Genomic DNA, 12,483 nt, shown 5'->3' with positions numbered 1-12,483 from the left:
CGTGGGAGGATAGAGGCCTGTTCAACTTCCAGATATTGAGACAGTCTTCAGGTTCCATGTCTAAGCTACCCCTTCATGATGACACACTGAGAGGAAACACGTCCAAGGCCTGAGAATCCTAGCCAAAATGGGAGTGGAGGAGGGCTTTGAGAGGGGACGGTTAGATAGATTTGCTACTGTTTATCAAGTCACCCTGAGGGTGGGAGCTTGAGCTTAGGAACACTATGGGGGAGGACAGCATTCTTCTGTAATGCTGAATTGAAATAAAAGTCTTCTGAGATCTAGAGAGTTGGGGGATGGTCTGCTATCTGGGATGAATTCCTATAGCAGTAGCGCCGAATGGTAGGAGTGAGACTGGCAGGTGCAGGCTTAAGCTGGTTTCCTCTGTTTATAAATATAAATGCAGGGGGCACCGCAAGCAAGCAGAGCCATTGTTCACAACTCTGGATGCCAACCTTGAAACAGAGCTATGGATGGCACAATGATTTTCTCAGGCCTTAACATTCTGCCTACCCACCCCCACACTCCCAGATAATTCTCTGCCCACACCATCACCTATGATGCTGAATCTTCAACCACCTATCCAGAGGCTCATTGGTGACCTTGTACAGCCTTGTGACCAAGTACAGTCACATGTGGGACAACTCGCCTAGAGGAACTAAGACACTAGAGTCTAAGAGACAAATTGCAATTGCTTGGCACTGCCCAATCGCCTGTTTTATAGCAGCCAAGAACCCAGTCCTATCTGTCAGAAATCAGAACAGTAAGGGACCAAATCTAGGCTAGAAGATCAGAAGGAAGGAAATAGTATCAAATTCAGAGACCCAGGACCAAAACCAGATATAAGGTTCCAGGCAAGTTTAAATTAAGAAGACAGTAGTTTAGAGCCAGGAATTAAATGAACCTACCTTAATATCCTGAAATATGCAGATGATACAACCTTGCTTGCTGAAAATGAAAAGGGCTTAAAATACTTACTTATGAAGATCAAAGACCATAGCCTTCGCTATGGATTACTTCTCAATGTAAAGAAAACAAAACTCCTCACCACTGGACCAATAAACAACATTCTTATCAATGGAGAAAAGATTGAAGTTGTCAAGAACTTCATTCTTCTTGGATCAACTATCAACACTCATGGAAGCAGCAGTCAAGAAATCAAGCGACGTATTGCATTAGGCAAATCTGCTGCACAAGACCTTTTTAAAGAGCAAAGATGTCAGCTTGAGGACTAATAAGGTGCACCAGACCCAAGCCATGATATTTCCAATAACCTCATATGCATGCAAAAACTGGACAGTGAATAGGGAAGACCATAGAAGAATTGATGCTTTTGAGTTATGGTGTTGGAAGAGAATATTGAAAGTGCCATGGACTGCCAAAAGAACCAATAGATCTGTTTTGGAAGAAGTGCAGCCAGAGTGCTCCTTGGAGGCCAAGATGGCTAAACTTCGTCTCTCATACTTCATACATATTGTCAGAAGGGAACAGTCACTGGAGAAGGATATCATGTTTGGTAAGGTGGAGGGTCAGAGAAAAAGAGGAAGACCCCCAATGAGACGGATTGGCCAAGTAGCATCGTCGATGGACTCAAGCATGGCAACAGTAGTGAGGTTGGCCCGGGACTGGGCAGTGTTTCATTCTGTTGTGCATAGGGTCGCTATGAGTCAGTACCACAACTCGATGTCACCTAACAACAACAACACCTTAATAGTCCAGATTCAAGGTGTTAAGGCAGAGCCAGGAGCTAGTTAGGAAACATGAATGCCTAGACAAAATTTAAGTCAACAGAGCTGGCTAACCTGCCAGATGGTTCATCCAAATCAGCATCTTTGTCGGCCTTCATCAGTTACCTTACCCTTACTTATCTATGAAGTTAGAATGTTCAACTAGAAGGCTGGAAAAAATGTAACTTCTGTGAATCCAAACCAACTCCTTTCTACCCCTCTCATCAAGCTGGTTTGTATTGAAAATAGTAGGACCTACAAGAACCAGGCTGTTCTTCCTCTGCTAAAAGTTGGAGCAATCAAAAGCATCAGACCTCCTGACCATGACAAGAAGAAGAAGAAATCTGCCATCAAGTTGATTCCAACTCATGACGACCCCGTGTGTGTCAGAGTAGTTCTGCATAACATAGGGTTTTCATAGCAGCTGGTTTTTTCAGAGTAGACTTCCAGACCATGTTTTTCTCAAGGCATCTTGGTGGACTTGAATCCCAAACCTTTCAGTTAGCAGCTGAGTACTTAACCACTTATACCACCCAAGGACTCCCCTGACCACAAAAGAAAGACCTATTTGAGAGCCAAATAAAAAAAGGAAAGATTAACTTGGCCTTGCCTTTTCATTGGTATTCCTAAATGGTGCAAAAAGTTAATATGCTCCACTGCTAAACAAAATGTTGAAGCTTCCAGTCCACCTAGAGGTGTCTCAGAAGAAAATCTTGGAGATCTACCAAAAGCTCAGCCACTGAAAACCCTGTGGATCACAGTTATACTCTGACAGACCAAGGGGTCGTGATAAGTTGGAACAAAGTCCATGACAACTGTTTAACTGGGTTATACTGTTTTTTTGTTATACTGTCTTAGCCCTTCATAGAGGTCTGGGTCCTGGGGTAGAAACAGTTGAAAACAAGAATGCCACCAATTTTCCAAAGGAAGAGATAAAACGATGGAGGAAACTAAGGGAAGACAATTAGGACAATTATAAACTGATTTTTGAAGCAATGGATGAGGAAGAAGAATGAGAAGAAAGGACTTGATGTAAACTAATGGGGTGTCGAACATTCCATCCAAAAGTGACTATTAAACTCAAAGCTTAGGGGGGGATTTTACCTGGATTCTTACACCCCAAATAGCTCATCTTCTGTGCCCTAAATATGTCCAAATGAAATTGAGAGTGAAGACTCACACCCCAACTCTTTCTCTGTATAATTTAAAGTTAAACCAAAATGTTGAGATAACAAATATACTAATTCGATTAACTATGCATGGGAAGTTGTATGACACCACCAAAAGGAATAATCTTAAAGTACTGTTAAAAATAAAAGGCTGACTTCCCTAATGTTACATCATTAAGAGAGGCCCACACAGACAGACAGACACAAACAGAGACAGGGAGACGGGAAAAGCAGTGATAGAATGCTTAGCATACTGCCTGAACGTTTCTGGTTTGCTCGAATGATTATTTTAACTTCTAATTGTTTCAGTAATAATTGTCAAACATCAGTTTTCATAGATGCAAATACACTGGAAATTTAGAGAACGGTTCCTTTTATCGCTTGATCTGAATATTTTCCTAATGGTAGGTGTAGCTTTCAAAGCTTTTGCTAAGGGGTTGCATGTAGCTGGGCATTCAGTCTTTCATAAGTTATTCTGTTTGTAAAATACAATATATTGGGAGTTTTATTCCAAAATATTTATGAAAATACTGGAATCGTGTTTGAGTTTTGAGAAATATTTTCATAAGTTTGCTTGTCTCAGATAATAAATATTTTTAGTTAAACTAAATGCAAATGTATGCTGAACAAATAAACTTAGATGCTAGACTATATGAAGAAGAATGAGACATCAAGATTAAATGAAGGCTTATTAACAACCTGCCATACAGATGATACAATCTTATTTGCTTAAAGCAAAGAGGACTTTAAATACTTGCTTTAATAGGTGTAGATCAAAGATAAAGCCTTCAGTATAGATTACAACTCAATGTAAAGAAAACAAAACCCTCACAACTGAACCAATATACAACACTGTGAGAAAAGATGGAAGTGGTCTAACATTTCATTTACTTGGATCCACATGCTCATGGAAGCAGGAGTCAAGAAATTAAAGGACACATTGCATAAGGCAAGTCTGCTGCACAAGACCTCATTAAAGTGTTCAAGAGCAAAGATGTCACTTTGAGGACTGACGTGTACCTGACCCAGGCCATGACATTTTCAATCATTTCATTGTCTAGTTTTTACATGCCTCATATGCATGTAAAACCTGGACACTGACTAAGGAAGACTACAGAAGAATTGTTGCCTTTGGATTTTGGTGTTGGTGAAAAATATTGAAAATACCATCTGCTGGAAGAACAAACAAATCTACCTTTTTTAAAAAATGTTTTTTGTGTGAAATATGTGATAGCTTACATGGGAGAACATTAGTTTTACATTCATCCTATCATATATTGTTTCATTGCCATGGTTACAATCCCCTCCATTCATCATCAACCAACGAAAGGGTATACCCTACAAGCCTGCTCCCCGCTCCGCCCTCCCCCCCCCCACCTCCCCCGGTTGTCAGCACACAGCCCCTCTCCCTCTCTGGATCTAAAGTCCCCAGCACTCCATCTCTCCACATCATCGTCTCTGCCTCCATCTCAAGCATCTCTGGGTAGGGTTCTGCTCTCCGTTCATCTCCCTTCATGGTCCCAGGGACCTTCGCTCCTAGGTTGCAAAGTTAATCACTCCCCTCCTTGCTACAAAACATCTACCTTTACATTTCCAACCCTCACAATCAGTCCTGATAACATTTATTCACTATTGCATCACAAGAGACCTATCTGCATTTCCTTTCATCAGCCCTGCCTAGACAGATTGGATACTATTGGATACTACTCAGTAGAGATTGTACCTTCCTCCACACCCTCTGGATCTAGGTTCCCTCTTGAACAAACAAATCTGTCTTGACCACTACTGACCGCTCTGACGAGGAGCACAATAGAAGGGAGGTCCCAGATAGAATGAGAGAAAATTATAGAACAAAACTCAATCTCCTCTAAAAGGGTTAGATTTACAGGACAGATAGAAACTAGAGGAACCCTAAAATACTTTAGATTACTGCCCTAAAATACCCTTTTAACTTTGAACTGAAGCTACTCCCAGAGGTCTTATTTCAACCAAATGTTAGATTGGCTTATAAAATAAGAATGTGCTCCTTAGAACCATCAACTATACGAAACCAATGGTCAGCATTTACCCAGAAGCAAAGATGGGAAGGCAAGGAGGGTAAATGAAAAGAAAACAAATAAAATAGAAATCATGACAATGCTGACCAAAACACCCAACAAACGTAACCCATTGCCCTCAAGTTGATTCTGACTCATAGCAACAGATCAGAATTGCCCCACAGTTTCCACAGCTGTAAACCTTTACAGAAGCAGACTGTCACTTGTTTATCCTGTGGAGCAGCTCCTAGATTCAAGCCAGTGACCTTCTGATAAGCAGCCAAGTGCTTAACCACTGTACCACCAGGGCTCCTCTGAGAATGCGGACATTCTAATTACAATGCCGAAAATTGTAACCTATGTCATGGAACAATTTGTACAAACTGTTAAATGGGAACCTAACTTGTATAAATATCACCGAAAACACAATGAAATCTTTTTTTAAAAAATTTCTTATCATAGCTCTGCTGGCTTTGGGAGGGACATCTGAAAGCTTTATTTTTCTTTCTGCATTGAACTGTACCAGAATAATTTGTTCTATGAATTTGAAATTTTTCACTTCGGAAACCTTTTGGATGTGACATATTGGAGAAAAACATTCTTTCTCAACATTCTTCATTTGTTTTAAATGAAAATTCACATATTTATGGTTTTATAACTCTTCCAGAATCAATTGTAATAGTTTGTATGTTCTTAAAATTTTCCATTTTCTTTAAAAATACATCAAGCATGACTACATATGTTATGCAATCAGAAACACAGGTTGGATAATAATCTTAGTTGTGCAAAGAATTCACTTATAATCTAACATGAATATTAAATATATAGCCACATCAATAATCCATGTGGTTAAAACAAAACTTTCCTAAGCTATTTGCTATTAATTATTATAGCGATGAAATAATTCCTTTTATTCAAGAAAGTGATGATATGTTCTACAAATGTCTCAAAATGGTTGTTTAAAATACCAGAATTGGAAAGGTTACTTTAGACTTGAGGGTATCATTCTCTTGTTCAGAACCTTCCAGAGCTATCTAGGGCCTGGTGTCTAGGACCTCCAACCCCAATTTTTCTTTAACTCTGGTCCCACATTGCACCTCTGTTCATGCTAGTCTCACTGCCTCCTGAACCACAATCTGAATCTCAGCCTCAGGCTCAGAGCTCAGATCACAAGCTTTTCTGGTTTAAGTGTCCTTCCTTCCCGTCTACTCTCCAGAGTCCCCAAGCCCACCAGTCTCTCAGGACCAGTCTATATCCTGTTGCCCTTAGTGGCTGTAGAGTTGGCCTCCAAATCCTGGTGGCTCGTGTGTAACAGAATAGAACTGCTCTATAGGGTTTTCTTAGTTATCTTCTTTATGGAAAAGGCTCACCAGATCTTTCTGGATGGATCCAACCACCAACGTTTAGGTGGCCAACTAGTTGCAAACTGCTTGCATCTCCTAGACTCCTTGTTCCTCTTCTTAGATCCAGCCTATAATTTTTAGTTTAAAAAAACTGGCCTTCTCACCTGACAAGCATTTGATTGCAGTTCAAACCCACTAACCACTCCTTGGAAACCCTATACAAGGTAGCTATGAGTCTGAACCGACTTGACTGCACTTAACAACAACAACTCCTGGCATGACCACTTCCCAGTAGAATCTATTCCATTTATGTGCCTGTTGTCATAACAACACTAAGTTCCTAGAAGGCAATCCATGCTTTATTCTTCCTGTAGTTCCCCCTTTGTGTCCATCTAGGATATCCAGTGCTTGACTTAGAGATTAGAAGGCCTGGGTTAAAATCATGACTTCATTCAACTAGCACTTACTGGACACTCTTGTCTGTGATCTGCTGGGGGAATTCAAAGTTGAGTCAGATGTGGTACCACTTTTAAGGAAATCTAAACTTTGTAAAAGAGGCAAACAGTTGTGTCAGGCAGGCTTTTTTGTTAGTGGGACATGGCTCAGCTAACAAGAGATCAATAGGGACTTGCTTGTTGGACAGTGACTTGTAACAGGGAGTATTTTTGACATGGCAGCTGGTCAACTAGATGGTTGCTCTGGGCTCAGGACACCTCTAGCCACTGGTGTAGAGGTGGATGGGGTGATAAGTGACAAGAAAGTTTCAAAAGCTACATAAAAATGTGCTGGTGTGACTTAACAGATTTAGGTCTAAAAGGTGGGCAGGAGGGCGTAGGAAACTGAATCCCCAGAGTGTCTGGCCTGAGAGTATACATGTTTTCCTATCAATTGGATCAGGAGTTATTCCTAGAATCCAAGGCCTTCAATGCAGGAGTCCCTGCATGATATAAAGGCTGCTAAATGGAGGTGTTGGTCCACTCAGAGATGCCTTGGGAAAAAGGACTGGCAATCTACTTGTGAAAACTGAGCCACTGGGAACCCTATGAAGTACAGTTCTACTGTGACGGACAGGAGGCCACCATTTAATGGAACTGAGTGGAGGACAACTGGTTTTAAGGCCGTCAGGCAGCCCTGGATGTCCAGGCCTGCCTTTCTGAATTTGTTCAATGGACAGATGAGTGGACAGGGTTCAACCTGTCCATGCTCAAGTTACAAATAACAGAGCTCAGTCATCAAAACAATGCTCTGATCATGAGCTCACTTAACCTCCTCCCCACTCAACCAATTCTCCCAGAAACTAAAAGTAAAACAGAGGATCACTAAACAGCAAAGTTCAACCAATGGAGTAGGAAAGGCCTCAGACCTACTCTGAGAACAAGCTTTCTGGTACTTGGTGACCCACATGTGGGCTCTCATCCAGTTGCGCCAACCTCACTGAGAGTCAGGAGTTTAAGAATGTTATTCACAGAGTACACCTCTCCGCCTGGACTATGACTCAGCTTTTCCCTTCACCGCTGATATGTGTTTCTTCTATTCTCCTTCCTTAGCTAAAGGAACAAACTGCAGACCAGGCCTATTCCTAGTCTAACCTGTCTGCATCGAGTAGAATACTTTCAGCTGTAAGTAACAGAATATCCAAGCACAACGGGCATAAACACTCTATTATTTTCTTTGATTAGCAAGAAGTCTGCAAGCAGGTGGTCCGATAGGGTAAAACTATCAGTTTTACAACATCAAGGACTGGGCTCTGTGACAACATCAAGGACTGGGCTCTTTAAATCCTTCCCCTCTGCCACGTGGCTGTCCCATAGTTGCAGCAGTTCAACAAATACATCTAGGCATTTCCCTAGTGACCCCGGGATGTGTCTACGTCTCAGTAACAGAAGAGAGTCACAGACCCACCTCAAACTGTAAGACAGAGCTGGAATTTATGTTGTCCTTGCGAATCGGGCTGCTAATCTCAAGGTCAGCAGTTCGAAACTACCAGCTGTTCCCATGGGAGAAACATGAGGCTTTCTGCTCCCATAAAGATTTACAGCCTCGGAAACCTTGTACAGGGTCTCTGTGAGTCGGAACAGACTCGACAGCATTTAACAACAACAACAATAGGGGAAACGGGACCCCTGGCATGGTGCTGTGGTATGCACTAGACTGCCAAGTCGATTTGATCTGAAAGGTCGGCAGTGTTCAAGCTCACCAGCCGCTCCTTGGAAATCCTATGCTGGATCACTATAGGTCAGAACCTTGTCGACAGCACTTAACAATAGGGGAAAGTGCCCTCCTGGTATGGTGCTGTAGGATAAGCACTGGACTGCGAACCACAGGGTCGGCAGTTCAAACCCACCAGCTGCTCCTCAGAAACCCTATATAGAACCTCTATGAGGTGGAACCTAATCGATGGCACTTAACAACAACACAGGAGAAAGGGACTCCTGATATATTGTGCTGCAGGATCAGTACTGGACTGCTAACCACAAGGTCGGCGGTTCAAACCAACCAGCTACTCCTCAGAAACCCTAAACAGGATCGCTATGAGTAGGAACCAACTTGACAGTCCTTAACAACAATATAGGGGAAAAGGAGTCCTGGTGGTACAGTGGTTAAGCACTTGGCTGCTAACAGAAAGGTCAGAGGTTCGAACCACTGAGCTTCTCTGTAGGAGAATGATGTGGTAGTCTGTCTCTGTAAAGATTACAGCCTTCAGAAACCCTATAGGGCAGCTGTACTCTGCCCTATCAGGTTACTGAGTCAGAATGAACTCCACTGTGTTAAGTTTGGATTTTGGTATGAGGGAAATAGATTCTGGTGGGATATTGTGAATGCCAGCAATGACAAGTCAACACTCAACTGTAGCACAGTGTTGCAAGTGCTAGAGTAATTTGCTAAACCACTATTTTGGATACATTGCATAACTCTTTGAGGTTCAGATTCCTGAAATGAATCATAAGAAGGATAGCACCAATACCACAAAACTATATATACGATAATATATAAGAAAGTCTCCGTTTGGGCGCCTAACAAACATTAGTTTCTTCCTCTCACTCACCTACAGTGTGAATACACAAGTACTTGTTAGCTGAATACTAAATAAAGCATTGCTTACATAGGACATTATTTCTTTTTGAATTTTGTTGGATATTTGTCCCCAAAATCAATTTAACATGCAAATAAAAGTAAACATGAAAAATTCAAAGGCTGGCATGGTACATGCCAGGAATTTATTTAAAATGCAATCATGCTTCATTGTATTTAAAAGACAGCTCAGTAACTACATTTGAGCATCTACCACATTTCCACCTAGATCATCTGATGATCCATTGTCACCATCCCCCAAGCTCAGAACTTCTGAATAACCTTTCATTCCTTCTTGCAAATGGAGCATTGATTAAAGTATTTTGGGGGATGCGTTTAGGTGGAGGAGAGGTAGGAGGTGTTATTCCCCTCCACTGTAGAGTGCCTGGGCCATTTTGGGGTCATTTCTCATCTGAAATAGAACATACTAACTGATAGTTTTACCCTTCGCCTCCTTTACATAGACTTCAAAACCCTACAATTTAAAATCCATGGCTCTCACCTGCATCTTTGACAACATAATTTTTCTCACTGGTGCTTTGGCAATGGATTAGAACTATGCACACTAGATTTTGAGACTCTTTATCAGATTAACCCCTGATTATATCACGTCTGGGTTCAGTTCAGGCATCCTTCCCTTGACAATCATGCAAAAGGCACTCGGTTTCCTTGTATCTTTTAATCTTCTTGTCACAGGCTCCTGTTTTCTACCCATGAACCAAGAAATCTTTCTTTTCTTCAAAATTTTTCCAGAGCTCACCTCCTCCAGGAGACTTGTGCCATCAATGGTGTGGAGACATCTGTCCCACAAAGCAAGATGGTTTGGGAAATGTTTAAGTGGTAGAAAAAAAAGCACAAGTAGTTGAAAGTGGTTGCTTTTAGGGAGGATGTCTGGAGAGGTTAGGTGGGAGATGGTAAGCAAACAGCATTTTGTTTTGTTGTAGTTGTTAGAAGCCGTTTTGTTGTTGTTCCTGTTGTTATGTGTCATCAAGTTGGTACTAACTCATAGCGACCCTATGTACAACAGAACGAAACACTGCCCGTCCTGGGCCAACCTCACAATTGTTGCCACTCTCGAGCGCACTGATGCTGTCACTTTGCCAATCCATCTCGCTGGGGTCTTCCTCTTTATCTCTGACCCTCCACCTTACCAAACATGATATACCCCTCCAGTGACTGGTCCCTCCTGACAACATGTCCGAAGTTTGAGAGATGAAGTTTGGCCATCCTGGCCTCCAAGGAGCACTCTGGCTGCACTTCTTCCAACACAGATCTATTGGTTCTTTTGGCAGCCCATGGCACTTTCAATATTCTCCTCCAACACCATAACTCAAAAGTATCAATTCTTCTATTGTCTTCCTTATTAACTGGCCAGCTTTTGCGTGCATATGAGGTGATTGAAAATACCATGGTTTGAGTCAAGCGCACTTAACTCTTCAAGCTGACATCTTTGCTCTTCAATACTTTATAAAGGTCTTGTGCAGCAGATTTGCCTTATGCAATACATCGCTTGATTTCTTGACTGCTGTTTCCATGAGTGTTGATAGTTGATCCAAGAAGAATGAAGTTCTTGACAACTTCAATCTTTTCTCTGTTGATAAGAATGTTGTTTATTGGTCCAGTGGTGAGGATTTTTGTTTTCTTTATTGAAATGCAATCCATACCGAAGGCTGTGCTCTTTGATCTTCATCAGTAAATTTTTTAAGTCCTCTTCACTTTCAGCAAGCAAGTTTGTATCAAATGCAAATCGCAAGTTATTAATGAATACAACTTTTTTGCATGCCCTTCTTAATTTTAAACCATTCAGTGTTCCCATGTTCTGTTTGAACAACTGCTTCTTGGTCCATGTACAGATTCCTCATGAGCACAATTAAGTGTTCCAGAATACTCATACTTCGCAATGTTGTCCATAGCTTTCATGATCCACACAATTGAAAGCCTTTGCATAGTCAATAAAGCACAGGTAAACATCTTCCTGATATTCTCTGCTTTCAGCCAAGATCCATCGGACATCAGCAATGATATCCCTCGTTCCACATCTTCTTCTGAATCTGGCTTGAACCTCTGGAAGTTCTCTGTCAATGTATGCTTGCAGCCGTTTCTAAACCTTTAGTAAAATTTTACTCTCATTGTATATCAAAGATATTGTCCAATGGTTTCCACATTCCATTGGGTCATCTCTCTTTGGAACTAGCACAAATATGTATCTCTCCCAATCAATTGGCCAGATAGTTGTCTTCCAAATTTCTTGGCAGAGATGAGTGAGTGCCTCCAGTGCCGCCTCACTTTCTTGAAAGATTTCAATTTTTATTCCGTCAATTCCTGGAGCCTTGTTCTTTGCCAATTCCTTCAATGCACCTTGGACTTCTTCCTTCAGTATCATTGACTCTTGATCATATGCTACCTCTTGAAATGGTTGAACATCAACCATTTCCTTTTGGTACAATGACTCTATATATTCCTTCCATCTGCTTTTGATGTTTTCTGCTTCTTTCACTAATTTGCCCAGAGAATCCTTCAGTAATGAAAGTCGAGGCTTGAGTGTTTTCTTTTTTTCAACTTCCCCAGCTTGAGAAATGCTGAGCATGTTCTTCCTTTTTGATTTTTTGACTCCAGATCTTTGCAAATCTTGTTGTAATATTTGACTTTGTCTTCTCGAGCTGACCTTTGAAATTTTCTGTTCAGATCTTGTACCTCATTTCTTCCATATGTTTTAGCATCTCCACTCTGGAGAGCAAGTTTCAGTGTCTCTTCTGAAATCCATTTTCATCTTTTCCTTCTTTCTTGTCTTCTTAATGACACTTAGTTTACTTCCTATATGATGTTCTTTTTTCTTTTTTTTTTTTTCTTAAATGTTTTATTGTGAATTATATGATAGTTTACATGGGAGAACATTAGTTTTACATTCATTCTTTCATATATCATCTCATTGCCATGATTACAATACCCTCCATGCAATCCTTCCCCCGTACCCTCCAGGTCTTCAGCACACAGTCGCTCTCCCTCTCTGGATCTAAAGTTTCCAGCTGCTCCATTGCTCCACGTCATCATCTCTGGCTCCATTTCAGGCATCACTGCTTCTCTGGGTAGGGTCCCACTCTCTGCTCTTCTCCCTTGATGGTCCTAGGGACCTCCG

This window comes from Chrysochloris asiatica, unplaced genomic scaffold (assembly GCF_000296735.1).
Source record: "Chrysochloris asiatica unplaced genomic scaffold, ChrAsi1.0 scaffold00206, whole genome shotgun sequence".
In the NCBI taxonomy this organism is placed as follows: Eukaryota; Metazoa; Chordata; class Mammalia; order Afrosoricida; family Chrysochloridae; genus Chrysochloris; species Chrysochloris asiatica.
The sequence above is the reverse complement of the archived record's forward strand: the minus strand, read 5'-3'. Positions refer to the sequence as shown.